A 6,000-nucleotide genomic window follows, 5' to 3' on the forward strand; every position below is an offset into this window, starting at 1 on the left:
CTGCTCTCTGTTAGTGTTTTTTCTCATGTCTCCCTTCAGACGTTGGTGTCATTTCTGGAGGGCAGCGGAGAGGAGGATGAAAGGAGGGTGGGGTGCGCGTCTCTCAGATGAAACACGTTAACAGCTATTGATTGTTTGCTGAATTGAGCCAGAAGGATGATTAATTTAGATTAACGACAACGGCGTGTAACCGACATCAGATGGAGGACGCCCGTCCAATACCATTGGAATCCATCATTGAGTTCATAGTCCATGGATTTCCATCTACGTAGCTCAGAGAGACGGTCTTGACTAGATATCGTTGGCCCTGATCTGCTCCCCTCCTAAGAGCAGCTCCCTCGTTGATCCATCGGCCCAACAATGAGGCAGTCAAGCACAGTCTACACAAGAGACTGGCCAGAGCTGCTGGGCCAAAGCTCCGCTTCAATATGGCCAGCATGTGCACAGCATAGACAATCACTACACAGCTAAATCAACTCAGATTGGGAGGAGGAGGGGAGAGGGGGGGGCGCGGGGTGGGGGGGACGATACGAGGGGGAACCTCTGTTTGGCCCGGTTGCATTGGTAAATACTCCCATGTGCAATAAGAGGTCCCATTGTGTGGAATCCCTCTGAAGTTAGTAATGCGTGCTAAGGCAGCTCTGTTGGCCCATTAAAGAGATCTTCCCCAAAACCCCAGAACTCAGAGAGAGACAAAGGAGCTCATCCACCGCTGAAACAAAAACAATGGCGAAGGAACACAGACCCCGTTCTCTCTTCCCTTCATCAGAGAGAGAGAGAGGGAGAGAGAGGGAGAGAGGGAGGGAGAGAGACAGGGAGAGAGAGAGAGAGAGAGAGAGAGAGAGAGGGAGGGAGGGAGAGAGAGAGAGAGACAGAAAATGGAGTACTTGGTGGCTGTTCAACCCGTGGCAGAGCAGACAGAGTTTGGGAGGATGTGGGAGAGGCTGAGGACCAGGGTAGAGGCTGAGGACCAGGGTAGAGGCTGAGGGACGGGGTAGAGACTGAAGACCGGGGTAGAGGCTGAAGGCCAGAGTAGAGGCTGAGGGCTGGGGTAGAGGCTGAGGACCAGGGTAGAAGCTGAAGGCCGGGGTAGAGGCTGAGGGCCAGGGTAGAGGCTGAGGGACGGGGTAGAGGCTGAGGGCCGGGGTAGAGACTGAGGACCGGGGTAGAGGCTGAAGGCCAGAGTAGAAGCTGAGGGCCGGGGTAGAGGCTGAGGACCGGGGTAGAGGCTGAGGGCCAGGGTAGAGGCTGCCGTTCGTCAGCGGACTTTGTCCCGTGTTAGTAGCCCTCTCTGCAGCCCTCCACAGAAGCCTCTATGTGCTCTACAGACCCAGCTGGGTGAACCCGGGGGCCGGACTCCACCATCTCCATCTTTGTTTTATACACCCAGGGCAGAGGAAACTGAGGTCACATTTTTTATTCTCCATTTCCCCCAGCCACAACACAGGCGACACACAAAAACAACCATAGAGAGACAGGACATGGGGTTATTCTACAATCCACATCGACTAAACTACCCTTCCAGGCAGGCCTGAGGGAGAGAGCCATTTAGACATTTTACGCAACAAGTTCATTCAGGTCCTTCCACGGTCCTCATCAATGAACAAGCGAGAACAATGGAACAGTCAAACTTGTTTTTTGCGTCCGTCCAGGGAATGAACAGTGGTGTTCGTCTTTGTCGGGCGCTGGCGGGGTTCCCCCTGCTAGGCCGGGCAGGCAGGCAGCCGCAGGGCTCAAACACTCCCACGCGTCCCGGCCTGAGGGGGCAACGCTTCTCTGTCAAGCCTCCCCAGCCACGCAGAACATTCTACACACAGGTGTCAAGAGCACGGCTGGACGTCTGCCCGACCAATCAGATCCCCCCCCCCCGGCCCCCCACCACCGCCCAAAAAAAAGGACAGATTTTGATGAGACAGAAGAATGAGTGTGTAGCGGAGAGAAGAGATTTATCTTTCCTATTCAACGCCTGCTCGTCTCGTTTAAAGTGAATAACGCTCATTTAACACTATAGATCATAGCGGTGTGCGAAGTGTGTCACGCTTGTCTTTCCTCGATCTAAATGCACAGAGGAAATGGATTACCCAGTCCGCTTCCACGGTGTCCAGCCTGAATGAAAGGGTGTCAGAATGCGGGCTGGTATTCGGTGAAGCTGTTCCCCTGAGGCCTGGTAGTAGACAGGCTTGTTGGCTGGATTCCTCCTTCCTCTGACTCACTGTCTGCTGATAGCATCAGCGCGTGGACGGACAGGTGGCTCCGGTTCCCCCTGACAGACTGACGTACCGGGAAAAACCACGTTGGTATTCCACGACAGCAACCAGAACACTGGGGTGCAAACATCGCACTTGGATCACATAGGCTAGTTTCTAATCTGAATCTCTTTCATCCTACCTGTTCTGTGCAAAGTCTATGTTATTTGTTTATTTGTTTAGTTTTGACTTCTCTCTATTGTATAATTGGCCACCTCGCAGGGCAGGGCATGTGCTCTCTTGTTAGTATTGTGGTCTACCTGATTGAAGGGAAAATGGCTGTGGAGTCACGTTTCACAAAACATCTGCTGTTGCCTTGTTTGATCTGAGAGAGAGAGACAGAGAGGGAGAGAGAGACAGAGAGAGACAGAGAGAGAGAGACAGAGAGAGAGACACAGAGAGAGAGAGAGAGAGTGTCATTGTGTGTTTGTTACACTTATTCTAAGTGTATAACTATTTGTTACACTTTGCATTACGAATGAGCACACAACAACAACAACAACCCAAATGTTTACTACTACCTCTACGTTCAGTCATAGTGGGGATGACTTGAAACTGAAAGGCCTAATCGGTCCTAGTCAGGCGCTGCAAATTTATCGATTCTCAATGCAGCCCAAATGATGCACACCGAGATTTTTCCATGAGTGAAGTCAGGTTGTGGTGTGTGTGTGTGTGTGTGTGTGTGTGTGTGTGTGTGTGTGTGTGTGTGTGTGTGTGAAATAGAATTTGTCCCAGCTCTGTGCTCTCCTCTTCCTCCCCCTCTGTCTCTCGTCTGCGGGCTGGCTGGATGGAGCTTTGATGTGGCACTCTCAGTGTTGTGACCGCAAGTCCAAGAGGAACCAGATGCTGTCAGGACTGGCTTGTGGCAGAGGCATATATAGAAATAACAGGCCAGGGCTTGGGGGGTGGAGGGGGTGGGGGTCTGTACTGCTGCCTCTACACCGTTGCCAGCCAAGTTTACTTGAAAGTTTCCCCCACAAAAGCAGACCAAAATGAGTGTCTTCTCCCCCGAGAAACTGTCATGACACTGCGGATAGTCAAGCTAATCTGCTTCATCTCTCACTGAACTCGAGAGCAAAGTCAACAGTCTCAACAGCAACACAGCATCCCCTCTCATATTATTTCCGATCGAATTACATTTTGTTGTTTTTAAAACATAAACTACAAAATGCTCTCCAGTAACGCATGTTAATATTGCTATAAGGAGCACTATGTTTTCTTGAAATTAAACAATCAGTGTTTTGATTAAGTCACATGCTGAAATTAAAACATGGCACCGAACACACATCAAGCCATAGCAAGTCTCTCATCCACCAGCGTAAATACCATGGCCCTAGCACTGCACCATTATAAAACCTCATTAGAGTCTGATTTATGGCCCTCACGTGACACCGTAGGGTTTGGCTCCCAGCAGGAAGCCCGGACCTCCGTCCATAGTAAGTAGTATGACCACATAAACACCAAGGCCCACATTAAGACGGGTAGTCTGGGCGCACTGAGGAGCAGGCTGCTCCACCGCCGAGCGGACCAACCGGGACTCACGCGCAGGGAGGTCCGGCTCTCTCCAGCCCAGTGTGGAGGGGTTCCGGCCGGGTCGCCTCTCGTCCGTCCTACGCCCCCCCGCCCGCCCCCCATGCTCTCTGAGAGAGACTGTCCGCGGGGACATCTGTATGCCAGAGGGATGACATCAGTGTTTCCGCACCTAAACGAGGTGGCTGTAGATGTTATTGTGTTTGTGTGTACAGTAAATCATACAGCAACCCCAGTATGTCCTGATGATAAAACGGGAGAGATATGCAACTCGCATGACATAATGGGACTCAATTCTGACTGGATGTTAAGCAGAGTATGAGAAGCGTAAACAAAAACAATTCACAGCCATTCAGAGCAGTCGATCATGTTCACTGAGGTTGAAGCCAAAATCGCATGCACGCACACACACCCACACGCACGCACGCACGCACGCACGCACACACACACACACACACACACACACACACACACACACACACATTCCATGTCTAAAGTTAAAGCACGTAGGTTTTCAAAAAGTTTCCTTCATTAATTTGTGGTTTCTTTTGATCCCCAAAGGGAGTTTCTGGCTAAATAACTCAAGTGCTCTTGTAAGTAGTTTATTTCATGTGGTGGAGATATGGCCCTTCAGGACCCTCCCAGGCCCAGAGTTCTCTCTCAGTGATCAAAGGATGTTGGATGATCTGTTTGACTGATCCTCGGCTGTCTCCACGACAACATGATCTTTGAGGAGAGACCTGACCTTCCTTCATGGACTCTTATAATCAACAATGTGACCACTCATCAGTGTCTGATTCCACCATAGAGGTCACTGTGTGTGTGTGTGTGTGTGTGCACACCAGGTATGACAATACTTGAGAGTAGTACACGAGAATAGTGAAACAAGAACAATCGTCACTTGTGGGGACATTTGGGCTACACATTTTGGGCAAATTTTAGGGTCAAATGTTAGGGTTTAGGGCTTGGGGTTCCAGTTATGGTTATGGTTATGCTTAGGGTTATGGTTGGGGGTCAAAGGTTATGTTTAGGGTTAGGTTTAGGGTTACCTGATGGGCCGCTCATGGAGACGGTCGATGTCTGAAGTACGTAGTCTGATGACGGGGGTTCCACAAGGATCTATCCTGGGTCCTCTCCTTTTTCCCTCCACACTACATCTCTGGGCTCAGCTCGCATCCAGTTTAAAACTCTGGTACTACCCTACAGGGCAAAGGGCAGTGAAAGGAACAGCTCCCTCCTACCTCCTGGCCATGGTCAAGCCCTACCCCCCCTTCCCCTCTCCAAACCACTACACTCTGCTACCTTGGGGCGACTGGTTGCCCGCCGCTCCGAGGTCCCTGCAGTCGATCGTGGTTATGGCTCTTCTCTGTCCTGGCCCCAGAGTGGTGGAATGAACTGCCCACTGAGGTCAGAACAGCAGAGTTGTTGCCGATCTTTCCCAGCTGGCTCAAAATTCACCTCTTCAAGAAGTACAGTACTACCAGGATCCTCCCTCTTAAGCTCCTATTGTATTTTTAGTTGGCTACTCTTGCACTTTGCCTTCAACACTAGATCATGCTCTTAGTCACTTGTTTAGAATGGAGATACACTTGTGAGTTCTGGTGAGTAGTACACTGACTTCCTATATTAAATGCAATTATTGTAAGTCGCTTTGGATGAAAGCATCTGCTAAATGACTAATGTAATGTAATGTAAGGTTTAGGGGTAGGTTCAGGGGGTTTTGGGTTAGGATTATGGGTTAGGGTTAGAGGTAAATGATTATGGTTAGGGTTTGGGTTTAGGATTAGGGGTTAGGGTTAGAGGTAAATGATTATGGTTAGGGTTTGGGTTTAGGATTAGGGGTTAGGGTTAGAGGTAAATGGTTATGGTAAGGGTTTGGGTTTAGGATTAGGGGTTAGGGTTAGGGTTAGGGTTAGAGGTAAATGGTTATGGACAGATGTAATGAGCTTATAATGAAAGCAGGAGAGGGGTCCGCTAGTCTGTCGCTGCCACCCTGATCATGTGAGCTCACAGTCTGCTTTCCACGGATCAGTCTGGACTTCTCCCCGTACACATCGATTTCCAGAAATTACAAAATAAACGGACCAATCAGGGACTGTATTCGGACTGCTGTTCTCCCCCCCAGTGAGGACGCAGCCCATTCTCGTAATTGATGCCTGAAAATGAAATACATGCTGCCAAAACTGTCTCCTGAAGCAACAAGCAGTAACGTTAATGTTATGGA

The sequence above is a fragment of the Borostomias antarcticus genome, assembly GCF_949987555.1.
Source record: "Borostomias antarcticus genome assembly, chromosome: 24".
In the NCBI taxonomy this organism is placed as follows: domain Eukaryota; kingdom Metazoa; phylum Chordata; class Actinopteri; order Stomiiformes; family Stomiidae; genus Borostomias; species Borostomias antarcticus.